Source organism: Somniosus microcephalus, chromosome 14 (genome assembly GCF_052327205.1).
Source record: "Somniosus microcephalus isolate GS21.2 chromosome 14, FLI_Smic_1.0, whole genome shotgun sequence".
NCBI lineage: Eukaryota > Metazoa > Chordata > Chondrichthyes > Squaliformes > Somniosidae > Somniosus > Somniosus microcephalus.
The window spans coordinates 75,098,652-75,111,456 of NC_141000.1; positions in this window are offsets into that span (position 1 = coordinate 75,098,652).

Consider the following 12,805-nt stretch of genomic DNA (forward strand, 5'->3'; position numbering starts at 1 on the left):
TACTGGCTGCGCTAGACGTGCTCCTATCTAGCTATCCAGCAAGTTAAACACTCATTCATAATAATTCTTCCTGAAGCGGTTGCTGTTTTGAAGCTTTTACTTGAACACATTTGTGAAACTGTAAACAAAGACAAAGTATGTTTTGTACATAAACTGAGTACTACACATTCGATATTACACAAGATATAAACATATTTACAACAGTAGAATAGACTAATTGTATAACTAACTAACATTTGAACTAACTTCTGTAACTATTAAATATTAACCTTTTATAAACATAGTATTATCAGAATATTACTCTGACAACATTGCTATTATGCTAAGAACTAAAGATACTCACAGATATTGCGCTTGGCCTAACATATGAAGTCAGATTACACTGGATTGTAATGGAACCTCTCATAGCAAATTCTCCATTACTCAAGTCAGGTTCTTCCTGGCAAAACTGCTTCCTGCGGTCAACAGGAAGAAAGGTAAGAAGGTCAAATGACCTCACACAGGAAGAAAGGAACAGATGACCTTTCCAGCATACAAACTGTTAACACAATAACCGCCACCAGAGGGTGCTATTGCATGTAAAATGTCCAGAATGTCACATAATGTCCATCGGTCCAGAACACTCCCCGTCTGGGGTCATTAACGACTCCACATAGTCCGAACTCTACTTGTCACTGGAGTCCTCTGGCGACAAAAGAAGAACCATCTCGGAGACGGTCCGTTGGTGTCAATGATAGGATGCAACTTCCGTAGACTGCTGTGAGGGGGTAGGTTGCGTTCTGCTACGCACAGTTCCAACCTGGGTATGGTGAGGTATGGCTGGGGCGCCAACTTGCCTCTATCAAAGACGAAGCTGATGTTGCTTTGTCCTTCTTGAGTGGTGACCTTCAGATAAGCCACACTTGCAATGGCCTTAGCGGATGCGTCTGCAAAGACACAAAGCTCTTTGAATTGGGCATTTAAGGGAGAGAAAGACGAATAGCAGCGAGGTATTCGGATCTCCTGTAAGTCTTGGAGTGAGTCTCTCCATCTGTCCCACTCTGCTTCCATCTCTTCAGGGAGAGGTGAATCCCACTCTTCAGCGCGTGTGGAGAGTTCCCTGAGGAGCAGCCTGCCTTGTATGGTGACAGGGGCTAAGAAGCCGAGAGGGTCGTATAGGCTGTTTACTGTAGAGAGCACTCCTCTACGTGTGAAGGGTTTCTTGACGTCTAGGACTTGGAACGTGAACGTGTCTGTTGCTATGTTCCATGACACCCCTAGGCTACGCTGTAGGGGGAGGTCATCAGTGAAGAGGTCTAGGTCTTTGACGTCCTTAGCACGATCTTCAGGGGGAATGCCTCCATCACTGCTGGTCTGTTAGAGGCTATCTTATGCAGCCTGAGGTTGGATAGTGCAAGTAGTTCCTGGGCTCGTCCGAGGGTACTGATGGCCTCTGCTTCAGTCGGGAATGACTTCAGTGCGTCGTCGACATAGAACTCTCGTTCGATGAACCCTCTCACATCACTGCCAAAGTCGTCATCTTCTTCCTTGGCAGCCCTCCTTAGTCCGTATATGGCGACAGCAGGGGATGGGCTATTCCCAAAGACATGGACACGCATTCTGTAGTCCACAATGTCTCTATTAGGGTCATTGTCCCGATACCACAGGAAGCGGAGGAAGTCTCTGTGGTCTTCTCTCACCACGAAGCAATGAAACATGTGCTGGATATCGGCAGTGATGGTGACGGGCTCTTTCCTGAATCTCATGAGCACTCCCAAGAGGCTGTTGTTAAGATCAGGCCCTGTGAGGAGTACGTCATTGAGAGAGACGCCCTGATATGGTGCACTGGAGTCAAACACCACGCGGATCTGTCTACTGCATGGGGTAAGGTAGCTTGGACGACCATTCTCCAAGATGGAAGTCTTGAGTGTGCTCACCTGCGATGGCTTGTGAGCGCCCTTGAGGCACACATCTCCAAAGCGACCCAGCCGAGGTCTAGCCTTTGGGCGAAAGGGGCGCCATGTGGACCGTTGATCTACTCCCTTATCTTATGTACCCTCAGGATGTCTCTTCCCAACAACAGAAGTATGCTTGCATCTGGGTCAAGAGGTGGGATCTCGTCTGCAATGCGTCTCAGATGACGGTGATGACGAGCTGCATTCGGAGTGGGAATCTCAGAACGGTTGACGGGGACTTGATTACATTCGATGAGTGTAGGAAGGGGGAGACTAATCTTCCCGTCGACTGACTCAACAACGTAACCGCAGGCCCTCCTGCCGGCTGTCTCTGAAAGTCCAGCACACGTCTTCAGCGTGTAAGGCGACGGACTTCCTTTGATCTTGAAGATGTTGAAGAACTCGGATCTTGCTAGAGAACGATTGCTTTGTTCATCTAGTATGGCATACATCTTTTCAGATTCCTGGCGACATCCTGCAGGGTACACATTAACGAGGCATATCTTGGAGCATGCTCTTGCGCTCACTCCTTCTCCACACACCTCGGTGCACCTGGATGTAATCTCCGTACCAACAGCTCCCTCTCTCTCCCCGCCGTGCTCTGATGCGGGAGGAGGCGTTTCTGACTTCCAAGGAGCTGGGCCTGTGTAGTGCTGAAACGTGCCGATCACTTTCACATTCAGTGCATTTTGCATCCACCTTGCAGTCCTTGGCGAGATGGCTCGTGGACGAGCAGCACCTGAAACATATAGAGTTCTCTTTAAGATATTGTTTCCGATCTTCCAGGGACATCTCCCTGAAGCCTCTGCACTTCTTTAAAGGATGGGGCTTGTCGTGGATAGGGCATTGTTTGCTCATATCCTCAGGTTTCTTCTGAATCTTTGTGTGCTCAGTTGAGGACACTTGCATTCTGTGGACAGATATTGGTGTCTTTCCATGTCTGTCGAACTTGTCCCTTCTGGCAAGTGCTGGTTGGGAGGAGAAGAAGTTGAAGCTGGGGTCGTTCCTGGCTTTGGCTTCTTTACGGATGAATTTAACGAACGCAGAGAATGATGGGAACGCCACGTTGTGCTTTAGCTTGAACTTTGATCCAAACGTTATCCACTTCTCCTGCAGGTTAAATGGAAGCTTCTCAATGATGGGACTTACCCCTCTGGAAGTGTCTAAGTACGATAGACCGGGCAGGTAGCCGTCCTGCTTTGCGGCTTCGAGTTCCGACAGCAGATCTCCAAGGTCGCGGAGCTTCTGGGGTTCCTTACTCGTCAACCTCGGAAAGTTCGCCAACCTGTCAAAGAGAGCCCTTTCAATGGCTTCGGGCGAGCCGTAGCTTTCTTCCAGCCTCACCCAAGCCTTCTTCAACCCCTCCGGCAGCTGCCCCACATTGGCCGCTTTTATCCTGCAGGCCTGTCCGGCGGACTCTGGGCCGAGCCACTTGATAAGGAGGCCGAGCTCTTCTCCTGCCGACAGGTCTAAGCCCGCTATGGCATCGTGGAAGCAGGCCTTCCAAGCCCGATAATTCTCTGGCCTGTCATCAAACTTGATTAACCCCGAAGTCACCAGCTGGGTGCGTGCAAGGTATTTGGCGAGGTCGTAGGTGCTGGGACCTGGGCCAGGGTTGCCTTGGCTGGGGGCTCTGTTGGGGGTCTCAAGGGACCGAGAGGGGATTTGTCTCCGACTTTCTCTATTCGGCGTCCTATTCCTTTGCACTGTGTCTTCAGTTCTGCTGGGGGAGACTCTGCAGCTTGAGGCACGCCGTCTGCTTTGACGTCTTGTGGCATGTTATACGAAGTGTTTGCGTCTGTAGAGATGTGCGGGCCTCCATCCCTTTCTCCTGCAAACTGTATGTCGGCATGGTCGCTCACGTAATCTATGGTGCGCTGTCGTGGACTCTGCCACGGAACGGGAATTAAAGGTTTGTAAGCTGTCTCGGGATCAGCTCCCTCCAAAATTGCCTCGAATACTTGTGTCTCGGCTAATGCAGCATCTATCTCTTTTTGTTGCTGCAGAGCATCTAATGTGGCTTGGAGACGGGCCTGTTCAGCCTGGCGTTCCACTTGGTGTCGGGCCTGTTCCGCTTGGAATTCAGCTTGGAGTCGGGCCTGTTCTGCTTGGAGCCGGGCCTGTTCTGCTTGGGGTTCAGCTTAGAGACGGGCCTGTCTTACTTTTATTTCTATTTCACTGTCCGTATGCGCAGCTCTGGCTTGAGCTGCTACTAGTTTAGCCCGTGCTTTGGCGAGGGCTATGCTTACTCTAGAACCACCCGATGACCGTGAGCCAACTTGCGACCTGTAGTAACCGGTGCTTATAGACCGATTGTCACGTTCTACAGTTTCGTCTGCCTGTTTAAGGTCTTCCACTTGCTGCAAAGCATTTTCGTTATTATCTTCTGACATGTTGATGTGAGGTAGATGTGCTCTACGAGGTTAAGGCTTACTCTGGGTTCCTTCTGCTCCGCTCTTCACAGCTAACCATATTGCTATCTTTTCACTGATATCTTTTCACTGATATCTTTTCACTGCTAGCCGTATTGCTATCTTTTCACTGATATCTTTTCACTGTACTGGCCGTGCTAGACGTGCTCCTATCTAGCTATCCAGCAAGTTAAACACTCATTCATAATAATTCTTCCTGAAGCGGTTGCTGTTTTGAAGCTTTTACTTGAACACATTTGTGAAACTGTAAACAAAGACAAAGTATGTTTTGTACATAAACTGAGTACTACACATTCAATATTACACAAGATATAAACATATTTACAACAGTAGAATAGACTAATTGTATAACTAACTAACATTTGAACTAACTTCTGTAACTATTAAATATTAACCTTTTATAAACATAGTATTATCAAAATATTACTCTGACAACATTGCTATTATGCTAAGAACTAAAGATACTCACAGATATTGCGCTTGGCCTAACATATGAAGTCAGATTACACTGGATTGTAATGGAACCTCTCATAGCAAATTCTCCATTACTCAAGTCAGGTTCTTCCTGGCAAAACTGCTTCCTGGGGTCAACAGGAAGAAAGGTAAGAAGGTCAAATGACCTCTCACAGAAAGAAAGGAACAAAGGTCAAATGACCTCACACAGGAAGAAAGGAACAGATGACCTTTCCAGCATACAAACTGTTAACACAATAACCACCACCAGAGGGTGCTATTGCATGTAAAATGTCCAGAATGTCACATAATGTCCATCGGTCCAGAACAGCATCCGTGTGGTTATTGAAAAACATCATACTCTCAGAATCACGGATCTAACACCGGGGCCACAAAATTCCAAGTTAATACTGGCGAGAGACTGGTGGAACCCCCAGTAAACAGCAAGGACCTAGTAGCAGTGAGTTTCTCCAGTTTCTGGGATTTTTGGAAAAGCTTAGTAAGGGACGGAATCAGTGGAGGTTTCCCCAAAGAAAGGGAAAATTAATATTTTAAAAAAAAATCTCAATTAACTTCCTTACATCACATTACATGGCTGGGGTCTGACAGAGGGATGGTCAACCTCTAAATAGCCACCCACTAACCCCGTAAACTCCAGCCGGGTCAGTGCTGGAAGGCACTGGCGGGCACTGCCATAATCAGGTCCCAAGCATCCAGGTCCCTGAGTTATGAGGAGAGACTATCAGAGTGGATCTTATTTTCATTGGAGAAGAAAAGAAAGTTGGAGGGTGAACATGATTCAGAACTTTAAAATGTTGACAGGTATAAGTAAAGCAGACTATTTCACTCAGACTGTAAACACAGAACTAGAGCAGACTTAGAATTAACAAGCTCAAGTGAGGCTAGAGATTGGAAGAATTTTCTTTACTCACACGATTGTGGATATGTAGAACAGAATCTCAGAATAAGAAGTTGATGGTGTGTTTATTAACTTCTTCCAAAAATCAGCTGGGTAAATAGCTGATTGGGAACAGGATTGGAATTTATAGGGATAAGTGTAGACCAAATTGATCAATTCTTTCCATAAAACACAAAAGTTCCCGGGGGCGCAGGTCGGGAGGGTAACCGGTCAGGACAGAATACTGGAGATGTGAAGAATAAACACTAACACAGACTGGTTGGGCCGAATGGCCCGTTTCCATAATGTGATTTCTATGTAATTCTAAATCTTGACTGCTCTGTTTCCCCCCTCTTGTAGCTGGTTTACCCTTCCATGCAGTGGGGTCGGGAGAATCAGTAAATCTAAACACTTCTTTAAGGCGTCAGTTTTACATTAGAATTAATGAGTGTCTCAGTAAATAATCTTTTTAAATGGACTTTGACATGATACCCATTTACAGTATGTCCTTATTGTATTTGGGAACTGAGTCTTTTTTGTCACGATGCGATTTGTGCTCGGCGATGGTTCTAGCAAAATTATATAGCAACAAAGGAGTGCTTAATAGCATCATTACACATCCTAAGTGGAGGGTGTGTTTGTCTTCTTGGGCTGTTCAAGCCTAAGTTACAGCTCCTCAATTATACTGCAGCAAGTTTTCAAATAGTCAGGAACATTATAATCAGTAAACTGCTAGAAGGTTGAGTAATATTATTTCATTAATCTGCAATGACAGCTTTCCAATATGATTGAATTCAGAATCCAGCACTGTTAAACCCACATCCTACCACCTGCAGAAAAAAACCCATGAAGCTATCAGATTAAGATTTGTAACAGGAAGGATTACATTGAGTCAATGCCATGATCAATACTTGGTATTAACTTAACATGAAATCTGATATAAATCAGGTCATTCAATTGTCAGTATTAAAGGAATGAGCTTTCATCAGTTGAAAATGCAGTTATTGATACTTCATTCTAATGATGGTTTAACATTGATAATGAGCCATCAGCAGCACCTGACAATATAAGTTAGTCAAACTCCACCTCCAATGGTGTCCAAGACTCAAAGTTTCACATTCCCTGACAGTTTTTCTTAAAAGGCAGTATTGGTCTTTGTACGAATAAACCATACACCTTTAGGAAGCTAAATGGATCTACATCACCTAAAATGAAAGATGCACTGTATCCATGAAAAAGCCTTTGACAAATCTTTTTTTAGCTTGGAAAATGAGAAGAGCGATAAATCTTTATTGTGTTATTGCCACATTTCAGTGCATTTCTGTCGCCATTTTATTGTGTGTTTGGAAGAAAACTAAAGATTTGTCAACTGGCTTTTTTGTGAAGACTGCGCCTTTAAGAAAAGAAAGGAAATTGTATTCATATAGCACTTCTCACATCTTCAGGATGTCCCAAAGTATTTTACAACTAATGAATTATTTTTGAAGTGTAGTTACTATTGTTTTGTTGGCAAATGCAGCATTCAATTAGCAGACAAATTGCAATGAGATAAATAACCAGTTAATCTGTTTTGGTGGTGTTGGTTGAGGGATGAATGTTGGCCTGGACATCCAGAGAATTCCCTGCAATGGAAAAATTGCTATGAGATTTTTTACATTTACCTGAACAGGCAGATAGGGCCTCAGTTTAATGTCTCATCCAAAGACTTCTGACAATGCAGTATTGAAGTATCAGGTTAGTTTGTGTACTCAAGTCCTGAACTGAGGCTGGAATCTACAACCAACTAACTGAGAGGCAAGAGTGCTACCATTGAGCCAAACTGACACTTTAACATTGTGCTTTTTGTTCCTGAATGAAAATGAAAGATTATCTTTGAACTGTGTCCTAGGGCAGCCAAGGCAAGCACTGCAAAAGGAAATTGCTGTGGTAACAGCGTAGCCAGTTAATACTGGACTTTAAATTGCTGAGGTAACCCACTAAAGCATAATATGGCCACTCAACCCCTCCTTCACTGTACTCCTTTGCATAAACTGCACACTATTCTCAATTAGCTAAGAAAGTAGAAGGGTGCACTCCCTTTTCCGATCATAAATGTCAATATAATTTACATTATTTTATCGCGTGTTTGCAAGAAAACTAAAGATTTCCCAACTGATAATTTTAATGAAGACTGCAACATTGAAGCAGGCATTAATTATCTTGATACATGGCTGAATTAATGGAAGATATAGGTGGGAATATTTCCTCAACAGGATTAGGCAATCCTAATGATAATTTATTGATCTGTGGGTATGTGAAAGTGTAATAGTGAAATTCACTACCAGGTAGACAAGGACTTTAGGAAGTCTTCTCACTGAAGCCAAAGAATAGGGGCTCGATTTTGCCAGTGTGGGCAGGCTGGGGCATGTCAGGTGGGTTTCATGTCAGGACCCCAACTCCGAAGTGAAGTGTTGAAAAATTGTGATTTTCCCCTAATTAGGCAATTGATTTCCAGTGTGTGGGAACCCCTGGCCCAATGAGTCTTTTCATACAGAAAGTCACCTCTGATGACGTCATCAATGCTGGTAGATTTAAGACCTGCAAGCAGCCTTGATTCTTCTGGAGACTGGGAACGCTTTGGAAATTGTATGAAGGACTGCATTTACCGACCATGTCCACCAGCAAGCAAAAGTGTGCACCTCGATTGGAGGAGGCCTTCCTTCAAGCACTGGTGCAGGGAGCAAGATCTAATAAGAAGGTGCTCTTCCCTTCCTCAGGGAGAAAAAAGCCACCCTAGAAGACTAAAGCTGTGTGGCTGCAAGTGGCCGAGGAGGTTAACTCCATATCAATGAGCCACAGAACCTGGCTGCAATGCAGGAAGAGGTTTCATGACCTTCTCCACACAGGAAAAGTGAGTATGACTTTCCCATCACCCTCAATCTGATCTCCATCGCCTCTCCTCACCAGCACTCTGCTTTGCCAACCTCTTCCTCCACATCCCACTTGATACTTACATCCCTGCACCCTTACCCATTGCCTCTCTCTCTATGGTTACATTAACTTAACTATTCGACCACTCCCTATCAGAGTGATGCAACAACAACAACAACTTACAACACACAGGGAGGGCCCTTTGTCTCATTCTAAGCATCTATGCTATGCATTCTCTACACTCACTCCTTCATTCTCACTCAAACTCCACTTGTGTCCCTCATTGCAGGAAAAGAGAGCCCATAATAAGACAGAAAGAGCCATGACAGGAGGAGGGCCACCCTCAGTAGCCCAGCTCACCGCCTGGGGCGAGGCGGCCCTGGAAATCGCCCGGATCGAGGAGGATTCCCAAGTGGGGGACGGACAGACGGGCGCATCACAGCAAGTTGGTGACAGAATAGTTTGGCATCTCTCTCATTGACATTGCATGAGTTACTGATAATGAATCTGATGCGCTAACAGATTGACTTATGATCATCTGCACTATTCAATGTTCACGTAACCTTGACATCACATCTCTAACTCTTTCCTTTACTCCACCACAGGATCATCGAAAGCCCCCATCCCCACTGTCCAGGAGGAAGAACCTGAGCTTCCAGACTCCTCAGAGGAAGCTGCAACTTCTGAGGGTGTAGCGTCAGCAGAATTCAGCGCATCCAGCACCAGCGCAGACACTCACACCTCGGTGGGACCTTCGCAAAATAGAGTAGTGTTGGCACCTGGTGTATCACAGCTCACAAGTGAGCATCAGCAGATGGTGGAGACGGACAGCAGTGGCGAGTCCGCGTCGGAGAGCGCAGGACTCTGCCAGCTCGGCTCAGCTGCATGTTGACCCTGTGCCTCCGGGTCCATCCAGAAGGACAGCGGTGCTGGAACTCCAGGAACAGGTGCAGGAGTCTCTGTCAGGTTTTGTCTCCAGGGTCGCTGCGAGTGTCGAGCGAATGGAGGAGTCCATCGCGAACATGAGCAGAACCTTTGTAGAGGCATTGGCGCATGAACGCATCACCACGGAAAGGATGGCAACCTCCATGGTAAGGCTGGCTACGGTAGAGGAGAGGGTGGCTATGGCCATGGAGGAGCTAAGTCGCCAGAGTGTTGAAAACATGGTCATTGTTCAGAATAGACTGACATCTCTTGAGGAGCGATGGTCAGCTATTGAGCATAGAAATCAGACCTTCATGGAAGTCCTCTGGAGTAGGACTTCCAGTGCAGAAACGGGTCCTCATGGCCCCCCTGAAGTGCAGCAAGGTGCTGTCAAGCCACTTGCTAGCTCTGAAGTGGGGTTGACCCAAGAGAGGGATGTTGGTGGCAGACAACAAGGAAGTGGGGGCTCCTCTCCAAGCACTCACACGACCATGCCACTGCAAAGCCCTCGGTCAGAGCCTCACCACAGTCCCCACCCAACTGAGATGGGCGTCTCATCCCCTGCACAGCGTAGGAGCAGCAGACTGTTGCCGAGCCCCCACAGGTTCGCAACCCCAAAGAATGGCCGCCAAAGGCGTCAAGACAGGAGCAGAAAGAAAGTGAGCAACGGGCCTCCACATCTGCTGAAGCCACAGGGGAAGCACCATGTATGAGCATGCGTAAGAGGAAGATAATGCACAAGTAGTCACAAGGGTAGTCACTTGGGTGTTATGTTGTGTTTATTTTTGAAATGCCATCAGTTGCTTGTTGTGATAAAAAAAATCTGATGGCAAACTGTTGAAGTTGTGGCCTTTGTCATTTCGCAAATGGGACTTCCACATTGAGGGCTTAGAGTGACTTGCAATTGTCAGTATGGTGGTCAGAGTGATAGGAATCCGCAGGTTCTTGTCCATTGTCGATGCTCTGGTAAGAAGGTGTGAGGTAAAAGTGTCTGATTGTGCAGGCTAAGCAAATCTGGCCAACATGAGCGCGTCCCTTGCATCATGGGCAGCAATGTGGTCGCGCTCTGATGCCTTCTGGCCTGTGCAGTTTCAGGTGGGTAAGCAGCAGCTTGGCACTCCTGTTGTTGCTGCTGCTGTTGGTGCTGCTGTTGTTCAGGGTTCTGTAGCTGCCGTGGCTGGTCTTCGTCCGAATCTGATGCCTAGGAGGAAAGGAAATAAATGGTTCCCATGCTTCTGCTATATACCTCAGTTGAGGAAGCGCTCAGTCAAGGTGGGGAGAGGGGTTTCCCAGGAGGTCACACTGGAGATGGGTCTCAGGCTCCAAACTTCCACAACAATGAGTAGGCCACTAAAAGTTCCCCCAGACCTGAGACAACAAAGTTCTGCCACCTGCAAATGATGATTGCTGAAAACTCCTTTTTAATGGTGGAGCTGCAGCTGTTAGTAAGCAATCCACTTGTGAGGCCGCCAGGATTATCTGGCATGTTCCAGAGGAGGCGTGTAGGATGGGGGAAATGTCTAAAAATCAGAAAGGCCTCTTAAAATTGGATTATAGAGGCAATTAAGTGGTTGTTAAGGGCCTTAAGGGCCTATCCTGCCTCTTGGAGGCGGGATGGAAACGGGGCCTGACACCCCGATTCTGGGAAAATTGCTCGGAGGCGGGATGGAGGCGGGATCGGGCCCGCACACCATTTTTTGCAATTTTAACACCTCACATGCCTTCAATCCCGCCTCCTCCACCCTGGCAAAATCGAGACCTAGGAGTGGGAACTGTAACGTCTGTGGGTTGTATAGCGAAGTAATACACAGACTACAAGAGTAACTTTAACAGGACTTTACTATTCGAAGGTCAGGGCGAATCTGCCCAATAAATTCTGCCACAGCACTTATATACCGGTGTGGTCACCGTCGGTATTACAGTATACAGCAGCCAGGATAAAGTAGTGCCACACCTAAAATAGTTCTCTTAAAGGTGGACGGTTACATAAAATAGTTCTCTTAAAGGTAGAACAGTTACATACACTACAATCCTCCTTTTTTAGCTTACAACATACTTATTCTCCATTAAACATACATGTATTCAACTTCATGTAAAACAATTCACAGATATAGTCTCTGTGGAAAACAGTTCACAATTTCAGTCTCTGTGGAAAACAGTTCACAGATTTAGTCTCTGTGGAGGCGTCTCCTGTGCTTCTTAACTCAGTCCGGACAACGCCTCCGTGGTGTAGCAGTTCCCGGTGGTGTAGTCGGTTCACGTTGCTGGAGTGACTCATCCAATAGTCCTTCCCTAAACTTAACAGCTTGAACTTCCGTCACTCCTGAACCAGCATTGCTGACTTTTAAAAACCACTGGATTCCTTGGGAAGTTTTTCTACTTCCAACTGATTTGGCTCCATTCGGAGGGAGCACGTGCGTGGTCTGGTAGAGGTGATAATGGTTCAGATGGTCATTATTTTCTGCTTCGTCTTTTCCTTTTCTGCTTCTTGGAGACTCTCGGGGCTCCATTGTCAGCTGCCAGCTGCCTGCACAGTTCCTCCCGTAGTAGCGCCACCATCTCCCGATGTTCCTTAGACTTTTTGTGATTCATCAAGGTTTCTGCACTTTGGGAGTTTTCATCACAAGCTGGGCAGAACAGGTCCTCGTAATATTCGGTGTCGCTCAACAGGTCATGGTCATATTCGGTGTCGTCCTGAGCTAAGCCAGCGGGAGGGTCTTCTATTTCCTCCCTACCCAGCTGGATGTTAGCCAACTTTTGTTCCAAATCCTGACATCTTTCCTGAAGAGACTTCTTCATGTGTTCAGCTTCATCCCGCTTTTCCTGGGCTTCCTGCAAGTCTTTTACTAATGACATCATTTGTGATTTCAATACTTCAACTTCATTCGGAGATTGATTGATCGGACTATTCAATCCCTCTACTGAAGTAGCTGTTTCAGTATTCTGTTGTTCTGCATTGCCGTGCGTCAGCGTACTTTTGGCATCCAAGGGCTGTTCTGCTGCAGACTTCTCAGTCTGGGTTGCCACCTCAGCTCTTCCAATGACTTTTGAGACCTCCCTTCCCTTTGAAGATTGAGGCTCGTATTTAAGTTTTTCCCATTTTAGAGTTTTATCCCTCAGCATATGAATGAGTTGGCTGACTGTTAACTCTTCTGCCATCATCCCTTTTCCATTAACTACAGGGCTGTTTAGAACCTTGTCCTGGGGCTCCTTTGCTGCTTCTACTTCGCCATCATCCGCAGCCCCCATCATTC